Source organism: Leuciscus leuciscus (assembly GCF_965113295.1).
Source record: "Leuciscus leuciscus genome assembly, chromosome: 13".
Classification (NCBI taxonomy): Eukaryota; Metazoa; Chordata; class Actinopteri; order Cypriniformes; family Leuciscidae; genus Leuciscus; species Leuciscus leuciscus.
This window is the reverse complement of record NC_138737.1, coordinates 20622670-20635891: the sequence shown is the minus strand read 5'-3', so window position 1 is coordinate 20635891 and position 13222 is coordinate 20622670. Positions and strand designations below refer to the sequence as shown.

The 13222-nt window shown below is 36.6% G+C and overlaps 1 protein-coding gene across 2 annotated transcripts in view; it reads right to left on the bottom strand.

The window, feature by feature from the left end:
* rimbp2b (RIMS binding protein 2b) overlaps positions 1 to 13222 on the bottom strand; it is a 139660-nt gene that overhangs the window by 125735 nt on the left and 703 nt on the right. The gene's annotated exons all lie outside the window — the stretch shown is intronic.

The window sequence follows — 13222 nt, the reverse complement described above, 5'->3', positions numbered from 1 at the left end:
AACCTGGATATAATCTGTCTTTGTTTTTTTAAATCTATCTGCTTGGATTGATGACAGTCCAGATTGGTGATGTTGGAAGCGAAGAGCGGCTATTCCACCGTCAGATATGAAGCAAGCTGAATGGCTGGGCTGAATTCCCAGGACTGTGAGACAGCAGGGCTAAATAGAATGTCAAGGTTATCTCTCAGTAACGCAGACTTGAGCTGGTGTGTTTTATTTGTCCCAATTAAAGCCAATTAAACAGCTGGAAATTACAGCGAGGTCAGGGCTCGATTTATTACACTATCATGAACATCAGGTTTCATAGTAGAGTGTTACGTGATATGAGCTCCTTGGACACTTAGGGTGTTCCCACAAGTACGAAAGACGAATATGGTGCATAAACTCATTATGGAAGCCCTTGGGAAGGCAGAGCTAAATTACAGTGTTTAAAAGAAACACATCTGGGAGAAAGCAGTGTACGTCAACGTCACAAATAATGAAGAAAATATCTGTTGAAATTTACATTTCATGACGATTTCAAAAGTCTTAAGGCTTGGTCACACCAAGGACGATAACGATAACGCTTTAATAATCGGAGTATCTATTTACACCAAGTGCAAAATAGCCACCTTGTTGGCAGAGGCTACTTACATAAACTCTGCCCACCAATGTCTGGTTGACCAACTCTAAATTACAAAAGAAACCCATCTGATGACAGGAGCGGTGGCATGTAGCGACCGACCCAAGATCGAATCTTTTCAGAACTCCCTTTTTCCCATCAAATATCAGCTCGGAGAGGCATTTATTTTAAAAAAACCAAACATAATAAATAGTATCTTCCACAATTTGCACTAAATATAAAATGGCATTTAACAACACTCTGCTTCATGAAACCTGAATAAACTGATAGATTCAGAACCTAAATAGGTAAATCCACACAGCAACTATAACTATTATGACACAGAGAAAAAATATAATTCGAAACACTTTCAGAAAGATTTTTTCCAGCCGATGAACTATGGAGCTCATAATATGACAAAACGATTTGAATTTGAATTGTGTAAATTTGAATTATTTACAAGTGTAATCTAAAAAAATTGAATTTTAGGTGGTAGTTTAAATAGTTCTGAATTTGATTTTTTTTAAACGAATATTGAACATTTGAAATTTAACAAACTGAAATGTTTTTATGGCTGAATTTTACAGACATTTATTTTCAAACAGCTAGTTTTTTTGTTCTGAATTCGTATATTGCAAATATTCAGTTTAAAAAAATACAGATTCAAGTTTTCAAGATGAAGAAATTCGGAACTTCAAATTCAGTTTTCTAAAATTCATTGTCAAAAATTCAAGTTCAAAAATTCAGATCTTACAGAAAGTAGGTCACAGGTCACCCACAGGGAAGAGTAAAGGATCTCAGATAAGTCGAACAGAGCATTTTGGCTGCACTGCAGTAGTTTTCTGCCGCAAACGCGGTGGTGGTTCAAGAGAATCTGTGTATCTTTCATTCAGTCGTTTTTTATTTAATATTAAGAGTAGAAAAATGAGAAAACAGCTTGAGTATTAGATTTCTAATATTCTAGTATTAATAATAGTCCGCTGCAGCAGTTGCACGGAGCTTACAAAACTTAACGCGTGTATTGCAACTATAGGCTACATTTAATTTTCTCATAAAACAACTAGACTAACGAATGGCTCGGTACAACAGAAGAGCCCAGAAAGGGCTTTCTCTCTGTGTAGACCAGCAGTTGGTCTGAATTTGCTATAGGCTAACCTATAACCTATTTTCTGGACTGTATAGGCTAAGTCACGTTTTATCATGAAACACGCTGTGATTTATTCCAAAGTGGCATATATAATGCATTTAACGTTAAATAATCTAAATGTTGACTTTCAAAAGTAGGTGAGCTAAGAAGGCTATTCTCTGTATTTTGGTTCATTTTTGGTGAGCGCCAGAAAGATCTAAAGAGACCGCGACGCGCTAAAGCAGCGCATCATGTTGTTTTATTTATTTTTCAATTACATGATATTTTGTAGTAATTTTGAATGTACACAAATAAAAATATACATTTCACTGTTTCGGATGATGTCATATTATCTGTATGTCTATAAAGAACAGAGTATTAAGTTATTTCCCTGCAGTGGAACAAATCCAAGTGATGGCGCTCGCGCATCGCGCTCTCACACAACATAGTAGGATATCAGTTCTGGCGTTGCTTCATATCGCAGACTGCTCATTATCAAAATGAAACACAGTCATATAAAAAGTTATTCTGCCTAATTTAATTGGTCTGTTGTACAATATAAAGGGCAAGCTGTGCCGCACACAGTCCCACTCCAAACATTTCCCTTGCTGTGAAGACGCTGATTTAGCCTATAGGCCTACGTGTATTTTGGGACTCGACTGAAGTATGAAGCCTTCTTTATATTAATAGTTAGCATCCACATGTTACATTGCAATGAAAACTTTTGACTGAATGAGAGATGCGCGACCGTTTCGATTTAAATAAATTTGTTTAGGCTTGGCGTTTATAAAGGGCACAATATAGGCTTTCTATAGTCTGTAGCCTATATATTATTTTATTATAGCCTAGCCTACATACTTATTTTTCATTCTTGTTGTTTTCTGCATTCATTTGTCATAAGGGAAAGTAAAATAGGCAACACATAGCCTACATGTTAATAGTGTTTATCATGTAAATGTTGTATTTTATTTACAGGTCTTTTACACTATTGCTGAATAGGCTAATATTAAAAAAGATTTTTTTATGACGGTTTGACGCGCGCGCGTTTCTCTCTCAACATGATCCGGTGTGACCAGAGAAAGTTGCCAGAGAAAATAACACACAGTTTTGTTTAACATCAATTGATACTCAATATTAATTAAATAAATAAATTTAATGTCAGAGAATGCACAAAGCGCATCCTTTTGAGATGTAAATTATAATACATTTTAATAAAACACACAAGGCCTACATCATAAAACTCAGAAGATTATGTATTTTAATATATTATATTATAATACAAATAAAAAGGCTTCATACTTCAGTCGAGTCCCAAAATACACGTAGGCCTATAGGCTAAATCAGCGTCTTCACAGCAAGGGAAATGTTTGGAGTGGGACTGTGTGCGGCACAGCTTGCCCTTTATATTGTACAACAGACCAATTAAATTAGGCAGAATAACTTTTTATATGTTTGGTTGACTGTGTTTCATTTTGATAATGAGCAGTCTGCGATATGAAGCAACGCCAGAACTGATACTAGGCCTATGCTGTGTGAGAGCGCGATGCGCGAGCGCCATCACTTGGATTTGTTCCACTGCTGGGAAATAACTTAATACTCTGTTCTTTATAGACATACAGATAATATGACATCATCCGAAACAGTGAAATGTATATTTTTATTTGTGTACATTCAAAATTACTACAAAATATCATGTAATTGAAAAATAAATAAAACAACATGATGCGCTGCTTTAGCGCGTCTCGGTCTCTTTAGATCTTTCTGGCGCTCACCAAAAATGAACCAAAATACAGAGAATAGCCTTCTTAGCTCACCTACTTTTGAAAGTCAACATTTAGATTATTTAACGTTAAATGCATTATATATGCCACTTTGGAATAAATCACAGCGTGTTTCATGATAAAACGTGACTTAGCCTATACAGTCCAGAAAATAGGTTATAGGTTAGCCTATAGCAAATTCAGACCAACTGCTGGTCTACACAGAGAGAAAGCCCTTTCTGGGCTCTTCTGTTGTACCGAGCCATTCGTTAGTCTAGTTGTTTTATGAGAAAATTAAATGTAGCCTATAGTTGCAATACACGCGTTAAGTTTTGTAAGCTCCGTGCAACTGCTGCAGCGGACTATTATTAATACTAGAATATTAGAAATCTAATACTCAAGCTGTTTTCTCATTTTTCTACTCTTAATATTAAATAAAAAACGACTGAATGAAAGATACACAGATTCTCTTGAACCACCACCGCGTTTGCGGCAGAAAACTACTGCAGTGCAGCCAAAATGCTCTGTTCGACTTATCTGAGATCCTTTACTCTTCCCTGTGGGTGACCTGTGACCTACTTTCTGTAAGATCTGAATTTTTGAACTTGAATTTTTGACATTGAATTTTAGAAAACTGAATTTGAAGTTCTGAATTTCTTCATCTTGAAAACTTGAATCTGTATTTTTTTAAACTGAATATTTGCAATATACGAATTCAGAACAAAAAAACTAGCTGTTTGAAAATACATGTCTGTAAAATTCAGCCATAAAAACATTTCAGTTTGTTAAATTTCAAATGTTCAATATTCGTTTAAAAAAATTCAAATTCAGAACTATTTAAACTACCACCTAAAATTCAATTTTGTTAGATTTCACTTGCAAATAATTCAAATTTACACAATTCAAATTCAAATCGTTTTGTCATATTATAAGCTCCATAATGAACAATAAAAACATCGACAGCCAATCAGAATCCACCCTCTAATGAGCTTGAGCATTTAAAGCGACAGAAGACATAACTGAAGAGCGTGCTTACAATAAAATGCTTATCTTTATAGTTATAGTTATCTTTGTAGTAATCGTTCTTTGTGTGAACAGGCCTTTAGTCCTCATTCATTGTAGCAGCACTAAAAACAGTGACTAGCACATTATTCAAAATGTCTCTTTTTGTGTTCCACAAGAAAGGAAACCACAGATGTCTAGAACAACATGTCATGAAGTGTCATTTTCGGGTAAACTATTCCTTTAAGTGTGAACACACAAACACACAAACACACTAAAACATCTGTCCGTACACATAAATACAAGCTCCTCTATTATATTCCAAATTCATTTGCATGCAAACCCCAGCCACTGACTGGCATCTGTCTTCTCTTGGTGTTAACGCTCTTTCCTTCGCTCCACCTTCTTTCTCTTCCTCTCTGGCTCTCCATCTTTTTCCCTTTTAACTTGTCCTCCTCTCACATGCACACACATACTTCATAATTCAAAAGCATGTCCATTTTCCCAGCAGCTGCAAACTGTGACTGCTGTCTGTCACAGAGATCACAGGTCAGCACACATACAGAGTGGACACTAGTAAATCTAAATCCTCTTCGCTGTAGAATAATCTAATATAATCCCCAAAACATTTCAGGCAAAACGAAAGAACGATAGATACGTAGTGACAAGCACCTGCCTGATGAGGTTCATATGATGGGCAAACAGTTCCAAAAAGGACATGTATGATCAGAATGCACTTTAACCCCTGGCAAACAACACCATAATGAAAATCCCGCTGAGCATTTCCATCTACTGGACCACACAAACAAGGGAGGGGGAAGCAAGTTATGTAATCTGGACATGACTGCCGCTGTTCATATAAGTAAGGCAGGGATGGAGGGAATGAGGCAGAGAGAGAAAAAGAGCGAGAGAAAGACACGTGCCCTGCACTGCCAGCAGGGCACTAAGCATCACCAGAATCCAGATATTACAGCGCAGTCTCAAAATGAAGGTTATTTAATGATATTATTAGTTGAATTTAAAATCATATCTACATAACGAAGCCTTTTTATGCTGAAATGGTTCTTTGTGTTGAGGTTTAAGGTTAAAAACATCTGAAGCGTCAGGAGCACAGTTTATGTGACCTAATATCCAAACCAGTCATCCTGCCTTCTTCATTCATTAACTACTAGTAAAAGGACCAGAAAGGTCTATAATAGAGTGCAACAGTGCCCACATACTTTTAAGAGGTTGCAGAAGTACTTTTTCCAATATATTTTTCCCATAGGGACTTAAAAAAATGTCCTTATTAAGGAGTTATAAGCTACGGAGACAAGATATTAAAGGTGGTATCAGTGATTTCAGGCCCAAAAATATTTTTGTCACATTCATCTAATCTTTCCTAACGATCCGCTAGCTGCCCGCCCCATAAGCATGCCGTCAAAAAAACGCGTCTCTGTAGGCAGCCTAGGCTCTGAGATCTGCACACAAAAACAAATGGTTTAGCCAAACACTCAAAACCAAAACAAATAAGTGTTCCAACCAATCACCGACAGGGGGAGGGTGTTGTGAGGTTTTGAGCCAGCTTTTTCTTCAGCTCTGACTTCGCGTGCAGCCGTGCACGAGCACAAAACCTCACAACACCCTCCCCCTGTCGGAGCTAGCGGATCGTTAGGAAAGATTAGATGAATGTGATACAAATATTTTTGGGCCTGAAATCACTGATACCACCTTTAAGATATTGTTATTCAATCCATTGGTTGTTGATTGGATGGAGGAGGATCTGAATGTGAGCTTGCAGTCAATTGTAAGAAAGGGGCGGGGTTTAAGCAGACTAAATGATTGGAGAAGTCTGGCATACATCATCAGAGACAAGTTGCTCTGTTGTTTTCACTGGAAGGTTGAGTTATGACATTTTAAGTAAATAGTAACAAATTATTACAAATAATAATAAAAAAAATTAATCAAACATATACATGGACAAATTGTTCACAATGTTATACAATAACATTCATAAAAAAAATAGAGTGATTTTTATTTTTATTTTCAAGAAAACAAGATATTAAGGCCATGATTTAACTTAATTAAAGGAAGGGAATTTTATTAATAAATATTAATTGATAATGCACTGTAACTTTTTTTGTTCAAAATTAACAAAATTTTAATAATGAGTCAATACACCATCAATTCTTCTTCCAAATCGTGTGTTTGTCTTACCCTGATTCACTATGGTAAGATCGTTATAAGAGTTTATATTTTAGGTCGAGCGGGATGCTTTTTGCACAAATTTTCGCACATTTGTCCGTCAATGCGTGTCTCGACAACCGTAAATAGAGAAAAGTTGCTGGCTACTTTGATGCATGTGTGAGTGGTATAGTTTAGTTGTCACAACGAGTAAGAAAGGTTGACGTGGAGCACACTAAATCTCAAACCTCCGGGGAATTGCCTGTTTAAAAAAAAAAAAAAAAAACACAGAACAGAGAAGCTTCTGCTTACAAAAATAGAACGCGGCAGAGCTCGTAATAAAACAATATCCATTTTTTCTTCCACGTGTCATGGGCGGGGTGTGTAATAAGCCATCAACCAAAGAGTCAGATATGAGGTGAATCACATTACAAACTTTGATTGATTTGAAGCAAAAAAGTATTTGTAAATTGGACAAAAAAGACATAGCATTGCAATTGACAATCGGATTAAAAACTGTGGAGAAATATAAAACTATTGATTTAAACATGTTGATTACAAATATACAGAATCAATATATTTTAAGTTCATTGAATGCATACATACAAATATTTTGAGTGTTGCAGTTTGTTTGGCGCAATTTGTTATTTATAGAATCATGGGTAATGTAGTTTTTCACTATATTATACTGTTAAACACAATTATTAAAAATAAGTTGAAACAATGTGGACTGATGGCTTCGACAAAGGCATTTATCATTGATCAATAATAACCTCATTCAGTAGCTCACGGTAGGTCTGTCTTTAAAGGTTTAAAGTTATTGTTAAAAATCAATTCCCAATGGAGAAAATAATTGGGATTTTTACTTTTGGAACAGGACTGTTACACTCTATAATACCGAAAGAATGCTGTTGTAAGCTGATTGGTCGATGAGAACATGCACAGTCCCAAACCCTTCATTAGTCCTGAGCTGTGACGTAAAAGACAGCAGACAAGGATCAATTTTGAGTCCATTGTGCACTTTTAAGGGCCCTCCAAAGCAAAATTGGACATTAGTATAACATCTGCTATAATATAAATAAATATTTGCAATAGTTCAAACATGTTTCTTGCAAAGAATTGTGAAAGAGACATATAGAGTGTTGTGGTATCTTCCAGTAAAACCAGCTAAACCTCAAAAAGACTCTTAAATTGCTGTTTGAAATATGCATCATTAGTGGTGCACAAAATCACATATTTCACCAGAAATCTGCAATGCTCAATTCAAATGCACTGAACTCATTTTTACTGATGACATGACTGAAACAAAAAAAAAAGTGTGGGTTTGTAGACAGAGAGAGAATGCTGGGGATGGTTGAGGCTGAAGTTGTGTGTGAAGGGTGTTATATTCTTTTTAATATTCTATGAGCTCTGAGAAAACACATTTCACGTAATTTAGGCTGTTGGCGTAAAGTGCTTTACAACAGCACAACAACATATTCATCTTTCTAATACAATCTAAATAATAAACACTGGATTTTAAAATGAAAAAAGAAAAAGCATCACTCATAGGTGTTGTATGATAATATGCCTATTCCATAGCAGCTTCACCTAAATACTAAGCTTGCATGAAGGTTACAAATTCAATTCCACAAGGCAAGATCCAAGATGTGAAAACTTACTGAGAATGCAATACTATATGATCATTGTGCCCCTGAAATATAATACCACATTGCATCATTGTTCTTGGAATTAATTTACTGTATGTCAATTAGTACAGAAAAAAAACACTGCTTAATAGCATTTACGTTATTAAGGAGTTAAAGACCACAAAACAATACCATCTGTACAATCTTTTCATTAAAACAGTATATTCTTATTTTAATCTATACCTTCCTCATATGATGTAAATCAACCTACAGGAAGACATATTACACCAGAGTTACACCATGTTATTATATGGACTGTATTAATAATTAAAAAGCACATGGGTGATTGCATGTGTTTGAAATGGCTTTTTTTTCTTTTGGCTAGACAAAATGCATTTGATATAAAGCAACTGGAAATAATAGAAAAACCATAACTATTAAACTGGCTGCTGATTGAAATTAATTCAGGGTAACATGAATTGTGCAGGATGTGTCATGCTCCTTTCCCCAGACACAAATTCATTGTCAAAACAGATCGATCTGACATCAACTGAAATGATGCTAAAATTGAAATCCCTTTACAAAAAAGTATACTCATACAGTATCATGCTGCATGATTATGGTGCTTTCATAATTATCATGGTACTGAACGATTACTATATTAAAGTACTTAAAGTCAGCATGAAATGGAAGTAGCAATAGTCTTTTCTTCCCTATTGTGACAAATATCCAAGCGAAACAGCAACAAGTAAATATGTAGGGCGGGACTTTTTTTAGTCCATCAGGAATTGATTGGATCATTGTGGTTTGCTATTGCAGTGATGTCATGTGATTGACAGGTTGTCCCGCCCTTTCGCCAGTAAACACGTCATCAGAGAAGAGAAGAGATGTCGCTGCAAGAAGGAGGGGAGGTTATTTTGATATTTAAAGATTACGTAGGCATATGAATTTTTAAATAATAATAATAATAATAATAAAGATGTGCACAGATAAATCATTTATAATAAATACGGCACTGTTACATAAAAAATAAGAATTGTCCATTTTGATTTCATGGTGACTAATAATATATCACGTCTATACTTTTTTGATATTGGTCAGTAAAACGCTTATGAATTCTAATAAATTGTATAAATGTATATTTTAATTTTTAGTTTCAAGTGCAGGATTCTCTACACACTCACACACACACACACACACATACACACACACACATACACATACACACACACACATACATTATATATATATATAATATATATATATATATATATATATATATATATATATATAATCATTTAAAAGGGTTTTAACTAGAAATCAACATTCAAAGGGAAAACACATTTGTGTTATTGGACTTTTGGCTGAGACATAAGTAACCCATGTGACAACTAGCCCCGGCGTCACATATCACTTTTAGAATGTTTAAAAATTAATAACACGTTTATTAAAATAGAGAACTATATCTGATTATGACAGAGAAATCTAGAGGGAGTTTGAAGAGCTCAGAAGTGATGGTCTATCTCTTTAATAGTACAAGCTACTGTGAGATATTCAGCACTGCTGCAATCTAAAATGGCTTTGGACAAACCTACCCCACACAGACATGTGTTTCACTGGCAGAGAAATCCTGAATAATGTTTTCAGCACATTTAATACAGCATGCGGACTACCGTCTGTATTTATAAGGTTATAGTGCAGACGACCGCACGAGCACGAGCCATCAAGCCATTTACAACCAAAACAGCAACGTTTAACATCTAACCGACTAAACAACCAAATTGTAACAAATTTAAAGACATGTCTGACCAAACCATCCAATACCTCACCTATCAACACAACATGCTCTCAAATCAGCTGAGCGCGTGCACGAAAACAAGCGATGGACAGCGAATCTCTACCTCTTTCGGCGCTCTTCCGTTAAAAGATGATTCCCGTAAAGACAGCCGCGTCCAACTGTGTCATATTAAGGGGCGGCTGACGGCTCCGGTCCGCTGTCCGTGCTATCCGGACTTAAAACGGTTCATTAGCGACCGTCGGGAAGGGAAAAGCGCTCGAGCGGGCGGTACTGAGGAGACCGCACGCGCGCGCACTCACTCACTCACACACACTGCTGGAAGAGCGCAGCACACGAATACACTCTGCATTTAGCGCGCGCTTTAAGCGCTCTTCATCTGTATCTGTGTGCTGGATCAGAAGATATGTGCACACCACTGGCCTATTCCTTCTCTCTTTACCACACACACTCACAGAAGCACGCACAAGTGCAGAGCCAGTGCAGCTTACAGCAGAACAGTCGTGCGTTGGTTCACTTTGATATCTCTGATGTAAATACCCGTCTCTCATGCCAAATGCTGTGCATCTGCATTATCTTCCAGGTGAGCATCACCCATCCGCCCTGGAGGGCCATGACTGGAGCTGACAAGGTCAAATAAGGTGTTTTTGAATTCTCTCTTACACACTCCCTTCCCCCATCACTGGCCACATTTACATAAACATCATTTTCTCATTGAGGTCAATATTGTAGTTAAACCTTAGGCCAAGTTACACAGCTATCAGAATAATCCTAAATACATTAGATTAATTCAAACACCTCAATTCTCATTTATGTCCATCACGTCTCCATGACATCTCAAGGATGAAAATAAAAAATTCACTCTATTTTTTAAATGAATGTTATTAATCTTATTGTGAACAATTAATCCATGTATATGTTTAAAATTATTATTTGTAATAATTTTTGACTGTTTAATTAAAATGTCATAACTCAACCTTCCAGTGAAAACAACAGACTTGTCTCTGATGATGTATGCCAGACTTCTCCAATCATTAAGTCCGCTTAAACGCCGCCCCTTTCTTACTATTGACTGGAAGCTCACATTCAGATCCTCCTCCATCCAATCAACAACTAATGGATTGAACAAAGTCTCCGCCTACATTTTTTCTTTTTCAATAAGATTTTCATTCATTTTTTTTTAAGATCTGTCACTATGAGACTTTAGCATATCTCCTCCTTGCTAAAAAAAAATGTGTTTCTTCAATAGCTCAACTATTCAGTTTCTTTATGACCCAGAATTGCCTTTGTTGAGACATAGGCAGATTAATGTTGAGTTACAATGGATATCACAAATAAGTTTTTTACACGACCCAAAATTCTGATTAATATAGGCATACCGGTATGCAAGTGGTCTGATTCAGATTTCTAGAAACTGGAATATTGGATTCATCTAATTATGGAAATCAGGTTAATGTCTTTATGTGACACTTACATAATGACAAAATTCTGTTAAATGTTAGAATATTCTTGCACATATAAACACAATACTACTATATATATTTATACAGAAGTATTCAAAAATCAGTATGACTAATCAGAAGGGTGTCTGAATAGTAGTAGTATTCAGCAGAGATTCTGTGTGCAACAAGTGGACACTTTACTATCCCATGAGGCCATGGGTCAAAGAACATCCGGGTCAGGTGACAATTCCAACATGGCGGATGTATTAGGCCCGGAAATGTATTTATACTACACACCTGCAAATCTAAGGAACATGCTTCATCAATGGTCAAGAATTCAGTACATACTCAGCTTATGTCTGCGTATTACAGTACATGCTTTAACACATCTGTTAAAATCTGCGATTTGACTGCAGAAGACGGATTTGTTAATGAGGATCCCTTGTGAGAAACCCTGTAAACCCTCTCTCCTGTTCTCATGCGTGCTCGCTTACTCTTTCCGCCAGTGAGTGAGTCTGGCCAATCGTTTATCTCCCACTGTGCAGTGGCAGGACCGTTCCCAGCAGCCACGACCAATCAGAGATCAGGGATGCAGGAGCAGCAGGGTATTAAGGAGGATTATTTGGATGGTTCAGGGTTTCCCCAGACATGGCAATGAAACAATAGGACAAGACTGCCCTCTGTGCCTCTCACCGGTATTGCACAATTACTAAAATGCCAACAGAAACAAACGAATACAGTGCATGAATACATCAGCATGTCCAGCAAAGAAGATGAGATTCAAGAAAGAAATATACATGGAAATACAATTACAAACTAGATGGGAAAACAAGCTTGACTTGTTTAGATACTCATTAAACTGCTGCCTGGCAACCGTAACAATTATTAAGTGGGCTGTCATTCTCCGCTATCTCCCTCAGCCTCTCCCAAAAGAGCCCTCTGCTGTCTCATGGGACATCTAGCATTGCATACCACAGCCAAATATGGCAACACTCTACATAAACCTGCACTGATTCATATCTCTAAAAGGCATACCTAGACCCCAAGTACATCACAGGACTGATTAACATCTCTAAAACACTCCAGCCAAGTAAATGTTATTTGCCCTGAGTATAAGTGAGCAATTTCCATCCTCTTCAGATCTGAAGCAGAAAACGTCTGTTCATAAGCACTGTAGGTTAAAGTGAAGGATCGATTTCACCTTTGTTAAATAAGAGACTGGAGCCGACTGAATGGCTACTTTGCCACAAAAAGATCCAATGGTATCTACAATTTGATCTTTCGCTAAGCTCCAAATGATAAGGTCAAATGATGCATGTTGATCTGTTACTCAAAGAAATGCCACTGGTGCTCCTAAATGTTTTCCCATGATACTAACTGCTTACAAAGCTTTCAACAGGTCGTCAAGTGACTTCAGATCAAGTTATTTTTATTTTTTTGGTGAATGAACAGATGGAGGGTGCAAGGGAAAGGAGGGGTGGAAAAGGGTTGAAGAGGGAGTAGGCCAAGTCCTCAGAAAACCAAACCATGATCAGGACACAGACTAATCCAATAATGCCTAGGCCACAGCTCTGAAAAACTACGACATTACTAGCAGATTAATGCATCCTTCATTTCAATTCTAAAATCTAAATTTAGCTAATCTCAAATATATACACACAGTCCAGGTCAGAATTATTTGCGCCCCTTGGTAAATATGAGCAAA